Raw genomic sequence first — 19,362 nt, forward strand, 5'->3', positions numbered from 1 at the left:
AAAAAAATATTTAACCTCTTTTAGGCCCAGTTGGTTTGCCCATCTATGAAATGGGAGAATGGATAACTATCAAAAGACTGACAGTATTGAGTGTTGGCAAGGATATAGAGTAACTGGAACCCACATACCTACTCTAGGAAGTGTAAATTGATAGCCACTTTGGAAAACTGTCAATATCTACTAAGGCTAAACACTCAAATACGTTTTGACTCAGCAGTTGCACTCTTGGTATATTTCAAAGGAAATATGCCCTTGTGTACACCAAAAGACATGAACAAGACTGATTATTAAGCTCAAAACTTAAAGCAATGCAAATGTCCATTAACAGAAAAAGAGTGTTATAGTCCTATAATGCATTACAATACAGACATGAAAATGAACAAACTACAACCACAAACAACAACATGGGATAAATATCACAAATATAACACTGATACTTCCATTGTAATCCCTCCATCTCTCTCCTCCCTACAAAAACACATACCTGTGGAGTCACAAATGGGGGCAGATTTGAGGCCACAAGAAAGAATTTAGGGAGAGGGAAAAGCAGAACAGCCCCTAGAACTCAAACTGATGTCTGACATCCCCAGCTGTTGGAGTTTAAGGGAAAAACATTATGCATTTTATGCTTATGAATTTTAATTTGAATTAATTCTCCAAATGGAGATTAAGATGGGTCAAACAAATTAACACTGTATTAGCTTTTATTTTAAAGTATTTCCTGTCAAGCAGATTGATGCAGAGAAGCACAGTTTCTATACACTTCTAATAGGTTCAAACACTCAAAGGCTAATACCATGTCTGATAGACCAGACAGTAAAGTGAGATTCAGGAGATCACCTGGGTCCTGGTGTCAGTTCTGACCCAATAGCTGTGTGACCTCTCTGTGAAGATCCCATCTGGGAAAAGACACTGTGTTCCTAGAAGGGACAGAATTCACTATGCCAGTCCAATTATTTTAACAAGAACAATAACTATGAACCTTACGCTTTCTTAAAACAAAATTCCCAGTGGTGTACGACAAAATACCTGGTCAAACATCATGTCCACCCAAAGTCATATGGTCACCACCTAGCTTTAACTCCCAAGAGCTGACATTGTTCACACGTACCTCTGTATAAGGAACCTTTTGAAGGAATACTTAGTGACATCATGGTCAGGTTTCAGGATTTCACAAGAATTTTAGGGCAACAGCAGATCAGTGAGGGGCAGGACTGAGCATGTCACAACCCCCAGATGGACGCTAGGAAACATGGCAAGGACTGGATTGACAACCTGCTAGAGGGGAGTACAGAGCTCCCACGCTCCACTCATGCCCACAAGTAATCCTAGATTTGCTTTTAAACTCCCTCATATTAAGGAGAAAGCATAAATGGCCACTTTTTCAAACTTCCTCCTCCCCAACACCACACTCATTCCATTCTCTTCTTATCCAGGAGTAACCAGTCATAATCAAAGAGAAGGAGGGCACTGGTGGGTTAGGAATCACGACCAACACCATTTTGTTGGCCCCTGTCCTGGAGAAAAATTTAGTGAGATTTTCATCCTGCCAAGTTAATGTGGTGGGTTTTATTTTGTCAGGCATATATGCTGGAAGGTGAAAAAATAAAATCAACTTAATATTCAGATAGCTTGAGGAAAAATATAATGGGGGAGAGTCAATTTTCTCTTGATCTATTACTATAGTTCATTTTTTTACATCTTTATTGGAGTATAATTGCTTTACAATGGTGTGTTAGTTTCTGCTTTATAACAAAGTGAACCAGCTATACATATATATATGTTCCCATATCTCCTCCCTTTTGCATCTCCCTCCGTCCCACCCTCCCTATCCCACCCATCCAGGCGGTCACAAAGCACCGAGCTGATCTCCCTGTGCTATGCGGCTGCTTCCCACTAGCTATCTATTTTATGTTTGGTAGTGTATATATGTCCATGCCACTCTTTAACTTTGTCACAGCTTACCCTTCCTCCTCTCCATATCCTCAAGTCCATTCTCTAGTAGGTCTGTGTCTATATTCCTGTCTTACTCCTAAGTTCTTCATGACATTTTTTTTCTTAGATTCCATATATATATGTGTTACCATATACCATGGTTCATTTAATATGATTAAGAGGCAGGTCCTTCATTGGCTGAGCCAGTGGAGAATGGGGCATGAACTGCTCTCATTGGACTCTCCCATCATCAGAATGATGCATAACTGCAGGTCATTAACTTTAGGTTTTTTAAAATGAAAGATTACAGTTCAGAAAGGAATAAAACCAAATAAATCTGAATGTAATAGAATAGTAATTTCAGAGTCTTGGAAGCTGGACAAAGATACTGTTTTTTTGAAAATTTTGATTTATCTACTTCTGGGCTTTTAGTTTGTTTCTTTTATTTATTAAAATCAATTCAAAAGAAGTTTGTGGTATTTTTATTCTATTAACTCTCTTTCTCCCTGATTCATGCTTACAATATGTTATTTACTGTACTTAAAGCCATTTCCCTTATTTAGCCTTTTTCAAAAAACAGAGCATTAGAGCATGATTGCTCCTCATTCGCCTACCAGGTAAAAAATCAGATGTACTTTTCTACAACTTAGGTGCTGTAGATGGCGCCTGTAAAGCGGTTTCTCAGTGGAGGCTACAGGAAGCTTTTAGATAGTCGGGTTATTCGATGCCTTCTAATTGGCTTTTGCCAGGTAGAACTACCCAATCACATTTAACCACGTGGGGGCTCATTGATAGGGTTTCCTGCATTACATTTCATCTAGTCAGATGTTGCCGGTACTCAATACCTCATCTGCATACACGGTATATAAATAGCTCGCGGTCACTACCACATTTCTCTTTCATTCTAAGGTATTGGAAAACTATGTCCATCATGGCTGAGCATTCTTCTAAATCTATCTTTGCCAAGAAGGGCTTCAATAAAGCCACTTCCAAAACAGAGAAGGGGGAGATGGATAGAGATACTCTAGTAGCTATTACTCCACCCCTGTCTACAAGGCTCTGAAGCAGGTCCACTCTAACATTGGTATTTCATTAAAAGTCATGCACAGCATGAATTATTTTCTTAACAATATCACTGGGAGTATTTCAGACTATGCCTCCCTCCTGGCCCGCTCCACCAAGTGCTCCATCATCACCTTCAGAGAGATCCTCATCTCCTTGTGCCTGCTGCTGCCTGGGAATATCGGAAAGCATGTCATGTCTGAGGCCACCAAGGTAGTCATCAGAAACACCACCCGCAAATGAGCTGCCTCCAGACCAGCTGAGCATCGCAAACCAAAGGCTCTTTTCAGGGCCATCTCAGTTTTCTTAATAAGAACTGTATTCTAATAAAGTTTGATCTACTTTATTTTTTAAAGTGTGGCATCGTGCTAATTTTTAAACATCTTTCTTACAAAGAACTAAATATTATCAGCTACATTTTAATATACCTATGGTCTAATTTGCTCAAAATGAAATAGTGAGTTTTGTTCAATAATGTTGCATTATACCACTTTACTAAAGAGTCAGTTCTTTTATTTTTCTAGGTCAACCTCTCACAGGGTCTGTAAGGTAAAGTTATTTACCTTTTTCACTCTCATTTTCTCATGAATGTATGGCAACATTTTCCAGAGATTCATTATGTACCATAATGACAACAAATTAAATGCAGGAACATGTATAAGAATTCAACGGACATACTAGAACTGATATTAAGGAGATTTTCTTTTTCTTTTTTTAAATTGAAGTATAGTTGATTTACAATGTTGTATTGGTTTCTGGTGTACAGCAAAATGATTCAGTCATACATATATATAATCTTTTTCATATTCTTTTTCATTACAGTTATTACAAGATATTGAATATAGTTCCCTGTGCTATATGGTAGGACCTTGTTGTTTATCTGTTTTATACATAGTAGTTTGTGTCTGCTAATCCCAAACTCTTAATTTACTCCTTCCCCCTCCTTTCCCCTTTGGTAACCATAAGTGTGTTTTCTATGTTTGTGAGTCTGTTTGTTTTGTAAATAAGTACATTTGTATCATATTTTAGATTCCACATATAAGTGATATCATATGGTATTCATCTTTCTTTGACTTACTTCACTTAGTATGATGATCTCTAGGTCCATCCAAGTTGCTGTAAATGGCATTATTTTATTCTTTTTCATGGCTGAGTAGTATTCCATTGTATATATTCCACATCTTTATCTATTCGTGTCAATGGACATTTAGGTTGCTTCCATGTCTTGGCTATTGTAAGTAGTGCTGCTATGAACATTGGGGTGCATGTATCTTTTCACATTAGAGTTCTCTCCAGTTATATGCTGAGGAGTGGGATTGCTGGATCACATGGTAACTTTATTTTTATTTATTTATTTATTTGCGGTACGTGGGGCTCTCACTGCTTTGGCTTCTCCCATTGCAGAGCAGAGGCTCCGGATGCGCAGGCTCAGTGGCCATGGCTCACGGGCCCAGCCGCTCTGCAGCACGTGGGATCTTCCCAGACCGGGGCTTGAACCCGTGTCGCCTGCATCGGCAGGCGGACTCTCAACCACTGCATCACCAGGGAAGCCCTATTTTTATTGTTTTAAAGAACGTCCATACTGTTTTCCATAGTGGGTGCACCGATTTACATTCCCACCAACTGTGTAGGAGGGTTCTCTTTTCTCCACACCCTCTCCAGCATTTATTATTTGTAGACTTTTTGATGATGGCCATTCTGACTGTAGTGAGGTGATACCTCATTGTAGTTTTGATTTGCATTTCTTTGATAATTAGTGATGTTGAGCATCTTTTTATGTGCCTATTGGCCATCTGTATGTCTTCTCTGGAGGAATGTCTACTTAGGTCTTCTGCCCATTTTTTTGGTTGGGTTTTATTGTTATTGAGTTGTATTCAAATATTTTTTTTAAATTCCTATCTCCTCATGACTCTTTTAGGAAATACATTTTGTGTGAGAATTTATAATTTAAGTTTATATGAAGTAATAGTTACTTTATTGTAAGCTTTAAATGAATTAAAAATAAATCTATTAAAATTCTCCATGTTAATATTTAATACAGTAGATGTTGACAGATATAACCCACATAAAAAATTTAAAACTGCATAGTTTTTAAATCTGTAAAATGCTCTGAGACCAAAACTGTTCCAGGTATTGTTTGCAGGTAATCAGATCAACTGAAAATTCCTGGCCTCTTTTTCAGCGGTTTTTCTCCAGGAGAGGATGGCCTTTCCTTCCCAGTCTTGCCAAAGTCTATTTGCATATTTCTAGACAAGAGTTATTTCCATTGCTCTAAGTTGCCTAAAGCTCTCAGTTATAAATAGCTCCCATAGAATGAGAATCAAATAAACCAGAAGGTTTTATACATAATTTTCCTCTGAAGAAAAAATTTTCCCTGTAGTTCTCCCATTTTTGATAAACAATAATCTCAAAGAAAGAGTTTTTACTGAGGTATAATTAACATACTTTATATTTTAGTTTCAAGTGTACAACATAATGACTCGATATTTGTATATATTTTGAAATGATCACCACAGTAAGTCTAGTTAACATCTGTCAACATACATAGTTACAGAATTTTTTTTTGTAACTGGAAGTTTGTACCTTTTGACTCCCTTCACACATTTCACCCACCTCCTACCCACCACCTGTGGCAACCACCAATCTGTTCCTTATAACTGTGAGCTTGGTTTTTTGAGATTCCATATAAAAGTGCGATCATACAGTGTTTCTCTTTCTTTGACCTATTTTACTTAGCATAATGCCCTCAAGGCCCATCCATGTTGTTGCAAAAGACAATATTTCTTTTTTTGTGTGGCTGAATAATATTCTATTGTAAACTTTTTTTTTTTTAGGCCACGCTGCATGGCTTGTGGGATCTTAGTTCCCGGACCAGAGATTGAACCCACACCCTTGGCAGTGAAAGCATGGAGTCCTAACCACTGGACTGCCAGGGAATTTCCCACACTGTTTTGATTATTGTAGTTTTGTAGTAAGCTTTGAAATCAGGGAGTTTGAGACCTCCAACTTTGTTATTCCTTTCCTAGATTGTTTTGGTTCTTCAGGGTCCCTTGGTATTCCATAATGAATTTTAGGATGGATTTTTCTATTTCTGCAAAAAATATCATTGGGATTTTGATAGGAATTACTTTGAATCTATAGATCACTTCAGGCAGTATTGCCATCTTAACAATATTAAGTCTTCCAATTCATGAACACAGGATGTCTTTCCACTTCTTTCTGTCTTTAATTTCTTTCAGCAACATTTTGCAGGTTTTTAAAAATTGAAGTATAGTTTATTTACAATATTATGTTGGTTTTAGCTGTACAGCGAAGTGATTAAGTTATATATATGTATATATTTTCAGATTCTTTTCCATTATAGGTTATTACAAGATACTAAATATAGTTCCCTGTGCTATACAGTAAATCCTTGCTGTTTATCTATTTTATATATAGTAGTGTGTATCTGTTAATCCCATACTCCTAATTTATCCCTCTCTTCCTTTCCCCTTTGGTAACCATAAGTTTGTTTTCTGTGTTTGTGAGTCTGTTTCTGTTTGGTCAATAAATTTATCTGTATTATTTTTTACATTCCACATATAAGTGATATATAATATTTGTCTTTCTCTGTCTGACTTCATTTAGTATGATATTCTCTAGGTCCATCCATGTTGCTGCAAATGGCAATATTTCATTATTTTTTATGGCTGAGTAATATTCCATTATAAATATGTACTACATCTTCTTAAGCCAGTCATCTGTTGATGGGCACTTGGTTTGTTTCCATGTCTTGGCTATTGTAAATAGTACTGCTATGAACATTGGGGTGCATGTATCTTTTTTAATTAAAATTTTTGTCTTTTCCAGATATATGCCCAGGAGTGGGATTGCTGGATCTTATGATATCTCCATTTTTATTTTAGTTTTTTTTTCTTTTGTGGTATGTGAGACTCTCACTGTTGTGGCTTCTCCCATTGTGGAGCACAGGTTCCGGACGCGCAGGCTCAGTGGCCATGGCTCACGGGCCCAGCCGCTCCGCGGTATGTGGGATCTTTCTGGACTGGGGCACGAATCCATGTCCCCTAGCATCGGCAGGCAGACTCTCAACCACTGCGCCACGAGGGAAGCCCCATTTTTAGTTTTTTACGGAACCTGCATACTGTTTTCCATAGTGGCTGTGCCAATTTACATTCCCACCAACAGCGTAGGAGGGTTCCCTTTTCTCTACACACTTTCCTGCATTTATTATTTGTAGACTTTTTGATAATAGCCATTCTGACTAGTGTGAGGTGATACCTCATTGTAGTTTTTGAAACCATGTACCTCAGATTGGGACTTGAACCCAATCTTACCTCAGATGAGACTTGAACCCACCTGACTTGCACCTCAGATGGGACTTGAACCCACAATCTCTGGCTTAGGAAGGTACTCAAATCCACAGTCTCCCAGCTAAAACTGTACACCTGGTCTCAGGACTTAATGAAGTTCAGGTTCTTTATGTCTCACTGCAGAAGGAATTCAGTGAGAGGAAAAGTGATAGGTAAGAAGTAGATTTATTGAGAGAGATACGCACTCCACAGACAGAGTGGGGGCCATCTCAGATGGTGAGAACGGGCCCCCAAATATGGAGTGGTTAGTTTTTTATGTGCTGGGTAATTTCACAGGCTAATAAGTGGGAGGATTATTCCAACTATTTTGGAGAAGGGGTGGGGATTCCAGGACTTGGGCCACTGCCCACTTTTTGGCCTTTTATGGCCTGGGATCTGTCATGGCGCAGGTGGCTGTGTCATTTGGCATATGCTAATATATTACAATGAGCATATAATGAGGCTCAAGGTCTACTGGAAGTCAAACCTTCCACCATCTTGGGCCTAGCCTAGTAGGTTCTAACTGAGACAGGAAGGAAAGAGGCAGGGCACAACCATTAAAAGAATGACAGCCATTGGGAAGAACAGGATACCAAAAAAACTGGTTAGAACCTACCTGGAAATTGTTCATGACAAGAGGCCCATATTCCCCTATAACATTTTCCCTATTATAATCATACCCAGTCACAGTTCCTGATCATTTGATGTTCTTAAAAGATACCGTTATTATTCACCAAGGGCATAACATCTTCCCTTAATGAACTATAATTCTGAAGGAACATAGTTCACATTTATTTAAATTTTTAGCTGTATCCACTGAACTTGATTTTATTTTTTGCATTTTTAGATCATAAACCATATGGAGCTAATTATCGTTCCTGCATTAATTTTAGTGAAAGGAAGAGTTAGACAAATGTGTTTTAAGTGTATAATGAATATTATTTTTATTCTTCTCAGTACCCTCACCGTCTATCAGAATATCTCCCATATATATTGTTTCATAATGGATTATAAATATAAATAATTTATGTGTGGTTTAAAATGCCTCACAGCTGGACAAAGTGAAAGTCTCTTTTCTAATCAATATTCCTGCATCCCACTCCCTAAAGGTAACCACTGTTATTGTTTGATTTGTATTTGGCATGCATTTTTCTGTGCATATTTAAATGCACATACATAAATAGATACAGTGGTTTACACATCAACTGATTTATTTGTTAGATATGAAATTAGAATCACAGAATAACACTGATCTGCTACTTATGTTCTTCATTTAACAAGATGTGTGCTTTTTAAATTGTTTTCATTAAGGTATGATTTAGAGAAAATAAAATTCACTCCTTTCAGTGTCCAGTTCTATGTCTTGAAAAGTACACACACTTGTATATGTACACTTGTATACAGTTGTATAACCACACCACAATCAGGATATACGAGTTCCATTATACCAAAAAATTCTCCTGTGCCTTTTTGTAGTCAGCCCATTCTCCCCACCTCAACCCTGACAACCACCTATTTGTTTTCTGACTCTCAAATTTTGATAGCTGTAGGTTTTCACTTTTATTTTCATTTTAATTCTGTTCTATGTATTTTTAATTGAAGTATAGTTGATTTCTGTTCTACATATTTTTGATTTCCCTTGAGACTTCCTCTTTATGCATGAATTAATTTCATATGTTTTGCTCAGTTTCCAAGTTCTTAGAGATTTTCCTGTTATCTTTCTATTATTAATTTCTAGAATTTTATTCCATTATTGTCAGATAACACATTCTGTTTGGTTTCAATTTTTTTAATTTGTTAAGGTTTGTTTTATGGCTCAGAATATAGTCTATCTTGCTGAATGTTCCATGTGCATTTGAAAAGAGTGTGTATTCTGCTGTTTTGGGTGGACTGTTCTATAAATGTCAGTTAGATCTATTTGGTTGATGGTGGTGTTCAGTTCATCTATAACCTTGCTGATTTTTTGTCTACTAATTCTATCTATTACTGAGAGAGGTGTATTGAAGACCCCAATTATAATTGTGGATTTGTCTATTCCCCATTCAGTTCTGTCAGTTTTGCCTCTTGTATTTTAAGACTCCATTGTTAGATATAATACATATTTTAAATTGTTGTATCTTCCGGGTGAATTGACTGACTCTCTTTATCCCTGGTAACTGTGTTTGCTTTCAAGTCGACATTGTCTGATAATGTAAAGAATCTATAGATTCTCCTGCTTTCTTCTGATCAGTGTTTGTATAGTGTATTTTTATTCATTGTTTTACTCTTAAGCTACCTGTATCATTATATTTGAAGGGAGTTTCTTGTAGACAACATATAGCTGGGCCACTTTTTGTTTTTTGTTGTTTTATAAATCCATTCTGATGATCTAAGTCATTTAGTTATGTATTTAGACCATTGACAATTAATTATTGATATGTTTCTATTTAGATCTACCACTTTATTTTTCATGTTTTGTTTGTCCTCTCTGTTTTTCATTACCCTGTTTCCCATTTCTTTGGCTTATCTGAATGTCTTTTAGTATTTCATTTTAATTTTCTATTCTGAATTTGAATATATCTCTTTGTATAATATTTTTGTGGTTGCTCTGTGGATTACAAACTACCTACTTAACTTTTCACAGTCTATTCAGAATCAATACTCAGAATCATTATGTTACCACTTCAATTGATATGTAGAAACCTCACCTTAATAGATCCCCTTACCCTCTCCCCTTTACATTACATTTGCCTTATGCATTATATCTATACTGAAATCTACATAGATAACTACTATAGCTACTTTATTGAAAACTCCATCTGTCAATGTTATATTTTGCTGTGATTTTCCACTATTTACCATGCTTTTGGAAACCCATTCAGCTACATCTTCATATTCACTTTCTCCCTAGATCTCCATGAATCCTAAATTGGTGGAAATGTAAATTGGTACAACCACTATGAAAAACAGTATGGAGGTTCCTTAAAAAACTAAAAATAGAGTTGCCGTATGATCTAGCAATCCCACTCTCTGGGCATATATCCAGAGAAAACTCTAATTCAAGATACATGCACTCCACTGTTCGTAACAACATTCTTTACAACAGCCAAGACATGGAAACAATCTAAATGTCCATCGACAGATGAGTGGATAAAGAAGATGTGGTACATATATACAATGGAATACTACTCAGCCACAAAAAAAGAATGAAATAATGCCATTTGCAGCAACATGGATGGACCTAGAGATTATCATACTACGTGAACACAGAAGGAGAAAGACAAATACCATATGATATCACTTATATGTGGAATCTAAAATATGAAACAAATGAACTTATTTACAAAACAGAAACAGACTCACAGACATAGAAAACAAACTTATGGTAACCAAAGGGGAAGGGGTGGGGAGGGAGTGATAAATTAGGAGTTTGGGATTAACATATACACACTACTATATGTAAAACAAACAACAAGAACCTACTGTATAGCACAGGGAACTATATTCAATATCCTGTAATAAACTATAATGGAAAAGAACATGAAAAAGAATATATGTATATATATATATCTATAACTGAATCACTTTTCTGTACACCAGAAATTAATACAACATTGGAAATCAACTATACTTCAGTAAAAAAAAAGTAATATAGGTCCTTATTAATAAATTAAGCAATACCTTGGACAGCATTGAACGCCAATGTCCAGAGAAATTAGAGCATTTAGAGCCCTGGTGGCTTCAGGATAAAATGGGAAAAGCTTTAGAGTAATTTCAAGCTCACGTACTGAGCAGGTGTCCAAAGCAGTTCCCCTGATTTACTTCACCTCTCCTAACTTCTTACCCTTATCTAAATTATAGGATTAAATAAGGACTTCCTTGGTGGTGCAGTGGTTAGGAATCTGCCTGCTAGTGCAGGGGACATGGGTTCGAGCCCTGGCCCAGGAAGATCCCACATGCCTTGGAACAGCTAAGCCCGTTAGCCTCAGCTACTGAGCCTGCATGCCACAACTACTGAAGCCCACGTGCCTAGAGCCAGTGCTCCACAGCAAGAGAAGCCATTACAATGAGAAGCCCACACACCACAACGAAGAGTAGCCCCCACTCACCGCAACTAGAGAAAGCCTGCGCGCAGCAATGAAGACCCAATACAGCCAAAAATTAAATAAATAAATACATAAATAAATAAATTAAAAGAAATGTTTAAATTATAGGATTAAATAGGTAACTGAATAAGTGTTAAGAGTAAAGGAGATACAATTTAGAGTACCACTTGTTTACATTAATTTCCTACCCTCTATATCATCTTTCTCAGAGGAAACATCTGTTCTGACTGATCTCTTTTTACCCACCATCTTAGAAAGCAGTCATTCACATAAACCCCATACTTAATTCTCATCATCATCAATCATCATCACCAACACCAACATCTACATAAGAGATCACTGTGTATATGAAGAGTTTGTCAGTCTTCTTTCATTATCACCCTCCAGGAGCCCTTTCAGACATTTTTTGCCTAATTACCCCCAACCCCACTCCCCAGTGGAATGTGAAATTTTTAATACTCCAGATGTAGTTTATCTGTTTATGTACTGTGGTCCTTTGGAAGCTCACAGACCGTTGTAATATCTATGAAAACCCTAACCTCAAGAACCAATCTCTGACCTCTTGGGGATGATGTCATCTGTTGAGAATGCATGGTATATTGTGATCAGGGCAAAATCTGGAATCCCATTCCTGCTCCGTACATCCCTAGATCCACACTAGAAAATCTGTCATGATTAGATGCCCAGGCTTGATAGACTATTCATGGAACCACCCTCATCCCTCTCTGGGAGAAATCTCACTTCCCTCTCTGTGTCCTCAGATGCCCTTTCCTCCCTACCAGGTGCAAGCAGCCTAATCATTTCCATAAGTTTTCACAAAGGACAGAAGAAACACTGGCTTCAGACAGCTTCTGCTTCCAGCCTGGTCACAAACCTCCCATGCAGCAGGGGGAAGGAACACCAGGCTTGGCTTCCTGCTGCAGGGAGGGTTAACACAGGGAGAACAGAGATTAACCACCTCAGCAGTACATGTCCTGATACCTTTTCTAAAGCTCTGCCACCAGCAACTAAAGGTGACCAGGCTGCCAGGTCCCACCCATGGCTCTGGCAGTTGGCGTGGGGAACAACCTCTTTGCCATTTGTCTCTGTGCTTAAGAGCACTTGCTTTGGAGTCACACACATCCATGAAGAGAGGATAGTGATACATCACTAGTGGGGCTGTTGCGAGATTAAATCCAGTCACTAACATGAAGAACCTAGATCTGGGCCCCTCTAAACAACCTGCTTCATAAATAGTAGCTCTTTCCTCCATCAATCAGAGAGCTCATGTGGTCCTCACCCACCCCTTCAGTTGGGGCCCCTTAACCAGATTGCAGGTCAGAATCACCTTGGGGATCTTTTTCTAAACCCTCATATGAATTTCCCTTGTTGGTGGAAAGAGGGTTTCTGTATCAAAAGCCATTCAAGTTATTCAGCCATGATACTATGGGCCTTAAAAAACAGATATGCCCATTTGGCACCAATAGTGTGTGGCAGTGTCCATTTCTCCTTCATTCCACCAGCATCAGTTATTAACAGCTTTTGTCTTTATTGCCATATATGAACTCTTCATTTTCCAGACCAGTCCCAGTGGAAGGGTCACCTCAGAAGGTCTGTCCTTAATGTTATAGATTCACGGGCTCCTCCCCTAAGGTTGCCAGATTTAGCAAATAAGCATACTGGATGCCCAGCTGAATTTAAATTTCAGATGAAGAAAGTAATATTACATGTGACAAATTTACACAAAAAAGGATTTTTTTGTTTATTTTAAATTCAAATTTAAATGGTTTAAATATAATCTGGTAACCCCACACATGGAGGGATCTGGAGGGGAACCAAGGTGCTCCAGTCAACAACCGCAGCTGAGCCCCTAGCAGAAGCCAGAACCAATGCTCATCCATGTGAGTGAGCTCTCTCAGATGTACCAGCCTAATGGAGCCTCCAGCTGATGGCAGCCCCAGGTGAGACTACACATGGAGCAGAAAACCATCCAGCTGAACCCAGTCAACCCACATTATCCTGAGAAATTTAAAAATTGCTATTGTTTTGGTGGTGTTTGTTAAACAGAAATGGATATCTGAACCATGTAGCTTTGGTGAACTCTCTCTTTTTTTTTTTTTTTTTTTGCGGTACACGGGCCTCTCACTGTTGTGGCCTCTCCCTCAGCGGCCATGGCTCATGGGCCCAGCCACTCCGCAGCATGTGGGATCTTCCTGGACTGGGGCACGAACCCATGTCCCCTGCATTGACAGGTGGACTCTCAACAACTGCACCACCAGGGAAGTCCGAACCCTCTTTTTCTATAGTCTGTAATCTTTGGATAGGATAGGGATTTGCTGATCTTTGAAGGTTTGATAGGATGTCATTATAATTTTGGCTATAGTCTGTGTTTATATGTGGGTATAGTTTTTGAAATTTCCTCAATTCCTTCTTGGATTCCCAAGATAAATTTTCATGATGTATGATTTTCATCATACTCTTGGAATTTTAGAAATCTATTCCTAAATTCCTTTCCACAGATGAGGCTCCACTGCAGTCATGCTTGTGAAGGGATGGAGAGGTATTGCTACAAACTGCTCCCTGAGACACGTGGAAAACTGTATCCTCAGAAGGTGCCTTGGTGAGTACACTGTCAGAACAAGGGGTGTTTACTCAGCTGTCCTGAAACACTTTCTCCTGCTACAAGGATAGACTTGCAAGGAAGCCACTCTTCTTGAGTACACATAGGATGCCTTCACCAGACTGCAGAGACATATGCATTGCAGTCCTGGTCCTTTCTGACTGTCCCAATGCAGCAGTGCTGGGTGGATAAGTTTGTGCAGTTCTGGGGTTCATTAACACAAAAACCACTTCCCTTGTGGAAATCTGAGCCACATTCTACAATATCACCTTTAGAAGGAATATAGTTGATGTATTTTCACCTTATTTTTCATATTTCTTAGTTGGTTTAGAGTCAAGATATGGAGAACGGGTGTATTTTCAAGGCCCCTTAAAGACTCAATCATTCTAGAGCAAGACCATAGGAATAGTTTGGGACCCAGCAAGACACAGAAAAGGGAAAGGAGCTGTGGATCTATTTGTAGACCCACTCCTGAGGGCAGAGTAAACATGTGCTCCATAAGGGAAGGTTGGTTCAAGAACTTTGAAGGGAGAGGGCCTGGGCTGTGCAACCTGTTTGTTCATCCAACCTCACTAATCAGGTAAGTGATTCTCTAGATAGAGGAATGAGTGTATAGAGAGGTTACATGTGTTTGGTCATGGCTGTTCCTCCACATGGAAGAAAATATTGGGAATGGAGGATAAGAATTCCCCAGGAAAAAAACCATGTATCATTCAATTGACTTAGGTTTCTGCCTTCTAAATGACTGATGCTTTAGGTTTGCCTCCATGAAATCACTCTGAGATTTCTTCAATGACATTTTTGTACATGTATCTAAATCATTCAGTCACATGACTATAGACAGTCTTTTATTTCTCTGCAGATGGCTAACTGCTTAGCATAGACTGTGATAATACACATTCACCCTTAGAGGGAGGGCTAACTCATCTCCAAGAGCCCTACCATACTTCCCTGGGTTTCTGTGTTCTGATAATACACCCCTACTGTCTCTTTAAAGCAAACACAATTCCTGACGGCAAGCACATGTTTTGTCCGACGAAACTGGACAGAGATTTTTGCCAGTTGCCGGGGCCCCAGTCTAGTGCTTCTAATTAGTATGTTTTCCAAGTGGCAGCCTGAAGAGCTAAGGTGTTTTGCTTTCAGCTAAGGACAAGGGGGTGGACGAGGGTGGGGAGGTACTTAAGGTGGTGGAAGATCTGCCTGCACCTGGCGGTTACTATAGAAACGTGACGTCAATAAGGCGACCTTGACGACTTTTTAATGGAGACAGAAGCGGCCTGGCAAGGAGAGTAGGTTTCTCCTTCAGGTGTTTGGAACTGAGTTGGGAGAGTGGGTAGCCGCGGTGGGGGCTGGACCATGCTGCAGTGTGGGGAGACAAAGGGATCCACATCCAGGTCACTTCTTTCCCGCTTTGGGGGCTCGGTGCCCGGGCTGTCTCGTAGGCAAAGCCATTGGGGTCCTGCCCGGCCCCCGTGGGTGCGGTGTCCTGCTCCAGGGGTGTCCTCTTGCCACTTTCCTTCTAAAGGTAGGAGCGCGATAGGTGAGACAGGTAACGACTCTCTCTGAGCTTCAGCTTCCCCCTCTGTAAAATGGGAATAAGGATGCTTTCCCTAAAGGGCCTCTGTGAACATTTAGTGATTACACGTGAATAAGCTGATGGTCCTGTGGTTATCACAGGATCATGGATGTTTGTATGAATTCAGGACACTTCTTATTCCTTTTCCACTTTGTTCTCAGGGGACATATGAGGAAAGGAGAAGTAAAAGGCCCTGGTGGGAAGTTCATTGTACCTTCTGGTGGTTAGGATCACTACCCAGTTGTTTCAGTGTCCTTGTCTCTAACGCAGTGCCTAGCACAGTGTAGGGCACACAGTTACACCAGTAAAGCATGCTGATTGCTGGATCTGTCTCTCCCTGTGCAGCTCCTCATGCTGGTGGCCGAGCTCATATCAGGTGTCTGAAGGAGGCAGGTTCTGAGCATCTGTGTCCTGATGGCTGCTGGAGCTTCTACTCCAGGTTCAAGGGCAGGAGAGCCCAACACTTGACATCTTTCTTTGGATATGCCGCCTGGCTCAAGTGAGTTCATAGATATGATAAAAGCATGTTGTGGAATAGCTCCTGTGAGGTTCACAAAATGTACAGAAGCTATTTTGATTTAATCATGGGAAAGAGGTTTGGCACGTGGGATTTCCATCAGCAGCTACATGCTTTGTAGTAGCCCTTGTTTCCCTAACAGAATGATACTCAGCTCCATTCCCTGAAATAACCAGTTCCTCTTTAATATCATTATGATTTTCCTGAGATATAATATTTTTATTTCTGTACTTCAGAAGGAAATGAACATCAACTCTCCCTAAATATTTGGGTATACTTTATTGCATATGATTATTTTGGTTATTTGATGACATAGTATGGATCTGTTAATGTACAAGAGCATAACTGTAAGAATTTTTCACCTGATTAATTTAATTGCATCAGAGAATTATGAATATATACATATATTTCAAATACTATATTGTGGTATGGTTAACATACAAGGTACTGAGCATATTTAAAGTATATGCTCTAAGGACTTCCCCGGTGGTCCAGTGGCTAAGACTCTGAACTCCCAATGCAGGGGGCCGGGGTTTGATCCCTGGTTGGGGAACTAGATCCCACATGCCGTAACTAAGAGTTCGCATGCCACAACTAAAGATCTCACACACTGAAACTAAAGATCCCACATGCCACAGCGAAGATTCCACACACTGCAGCGAAGATTCTGCATGCAGCAACGAAAATCCTGTGTGCTGCAACTAAGACCTGGCACAGCCAAATAAATAAAATAAAATAAAAAAGTATATGCTCTAAGTTTTGATATATGTATGCACCTGTGAATCTAATACTACACTCAAGATAATGAACATATCCATCACCTCAAAAAGCTTCCTTGTGCTCCTTGGTAATCTGCCCACCTAGCTCTCTCCTGCCTCTGTCTCTACTTCAACCTACCTCATTCGCATATAACTACTGACTTTTGTCACTTTAGATTAGTTTTCCTTTCCTATAATGTGGAAACATTCCATTATATGGATATACCACAATTTGTTCTATCCATTCACCTGTTAATGGATATTTGGGTTGTTTCCAGCTTGGGGCTCTTGTAAATAAACTTTCTATGAATATTTGTATATAATTCTTTGCTGGGACATATGTTTTCTCTTTCTAAGTAAATACTTAGAAGAGCAACACCTGGGTCATACGGTAGTTATAAAATTAACTTTGTTAGAAACTGCTAAATTTTTCTCCTAAGTAGTCAAATCATTTTTCATTGTCACTAGCAGTGTATGAGATATGAGAGTTTCATCCTCCACAGCCTTGCCAATACTTGGTATAGTCAGTCTTTTTAATTTTGGACTTTCTCAGAGGTGTGTAGTGTTTTCTCATCGTTTTCATTTTCGTAATGACTAATGATGGTGAACATCTTTTCATGTGCTTATTTGACATTTGTATATCTTAGTTGAAGTATCTGTTCAAATCTTTTGTCCACTTATTTATTGGAGTATCTGTTTTCTTCTTATTGACCTTTGTGAGATTTTTAATTCTGGATAGCAGATCTATGAACTGCAAACATTTTCTCTCATTCATTCAATGGCTTGTCTTTTTATTCTCTCAACAGTGTTTTTGGAAGAACAGAAGTTTTAATTTTGTGGAAATTTAGTGCATCGATTTGTTCATTTATGGTTTAGATTTTGCTTTTGATTTCATATCTAAGAAATCTTCACCAAACCTAAGGTCACAAGAATTTTCTACTGTAATTTTTCTAGAATTTTAAATAGTTTTAGCTTTTATGTTTACGTCAGTGATTCTTTTTGAGTTAACTTTTATATGTGGTGCATTATATGGATCACAGTTTATGTTTGTGCATATGGCTATCCACTTGTTACAGTACTATTTGTTGAAAAGACTCCTTTTTCCACTGAATTGCCTTTGTGGCTTTGTTGAAAATCAGTTGTCCATATATGTGTGGGTCTATTTCTGGACTTTTTAATTTTGATATACATTTCTACCTTCATCCCAATACCACATTGCCTTGATTACTGTAAATTTATGAGTTTCGAAAAAGTGCTTAACCTCCAACTTTTTTCTTTTCAAAGTTGTTTTTTGTAGACTAGACCCTTTACATTTTCACGAGTTTTTGAATAATTCTGTCAATTTTTAAAAAAAATATGCACACTAGGTTTTTTGTTTTTTTTTTTTTGCCTGCATTGGGTCTTCGTTGCTGCATGCAGGCTTTCTGTAGTTGCGGCGAGTGGGGGCTACTCTTCGTTGCGGTGCGCGGGCTTCTCATTGCATGGCTTCTCTTGTTGCGGAGCACGGGCTCTAGGTGCATGAGCTTCAGTAGTTGCAGCACGCAGGCTCAGTAGTTGCTGTATGCGGGCCCTAGAGCATGTGGGCTCAGTAGTTGTGGCTCGTGGGCTCTAGAGCGCAGGCTCAGTAGTTGTAGCACACAGGCTTAGTTGCTCTGCAGCACATGGGATCTTCCCGGACCAGGGATCGAACCCATGTCTGCTGCATTGGCAGGTGGATTCTTAACCATTGCACCACATGTGGGATCTTCCCGGACCGGGGCGTGAACCCGTGTCCCCTGCATCGGCAGGCGGACTCTCAACCACTGCGCCACCAGGGAAGCCCCCACAATAGGATTTTTATTGGGATTGCAAGGAATCTATAGATCAGTTTGGGGAAAATAGACATCTTAACAATACTGAGTCTTCTGACCTAGGAGGATGGTATATCTCTTCATTTATTTAGTCCTGATTTAATTTTTCTCAGCAATGTTTTGCAGCGTTCAGAGTTTAGGCCTTGCACATTTGTGGACATGGATGTGCAACATAGGTTATCTCTAGGTAGTTCGTACTTTTTGATGTTATTGTCATGGGAATATTTTTATTACAGTTTCTAGGTATTATATTTTCACTGAACTGTCAGTAGCCAAATGTTGCTGGGGAATCTTTTTGGTTGAAAGCACAGGTTACTCTAAGATGGAAAAGATACTTGATTCTTAATACCTGTATTAGTCAGGGTTCTCAAAGAGAACCAGTAGGATGTTTAGGAATTGACTCATTAATTTGTGGAGGCTTTGTGGAGTCTGATGGGGAAAGCCGGCAGGCTGGAGACTCAGGAAAGAATATTAGTTGTAGTCTGAAGGTAGTGTGCTGGTGAGTCACGAGGAGCTGATGTTGTAGATAAAGTCCAAAGGAGGGAATTCCCTGGCGGTTCAGTGGTTAGGACTCTGCACTTTCACTGCCGAGGGCCTGGGTTCAATCCCTGGTCGGGGGAACTAAGATCCC

This window comes from Neophocaena asiaeorientalis, unplaced genomic scaffold (genome assembly GCF_003031525.2).
Source record: "Neophocaena asiaeorientalis asiaeorientalis breed wild unplaced genomic scaffold, Neophocaena_asiaeorientalis_V1.1 scaffold917, whole genome shotgun sequence".
In the NCBI taxonomy this organism is placed as follows: Eukaryota; Metazoa; Chordata; class Mammalia; order Artiodactyla; family Phocoenidae; genus Neophocaena; species Neophocaena asiaeorientalis.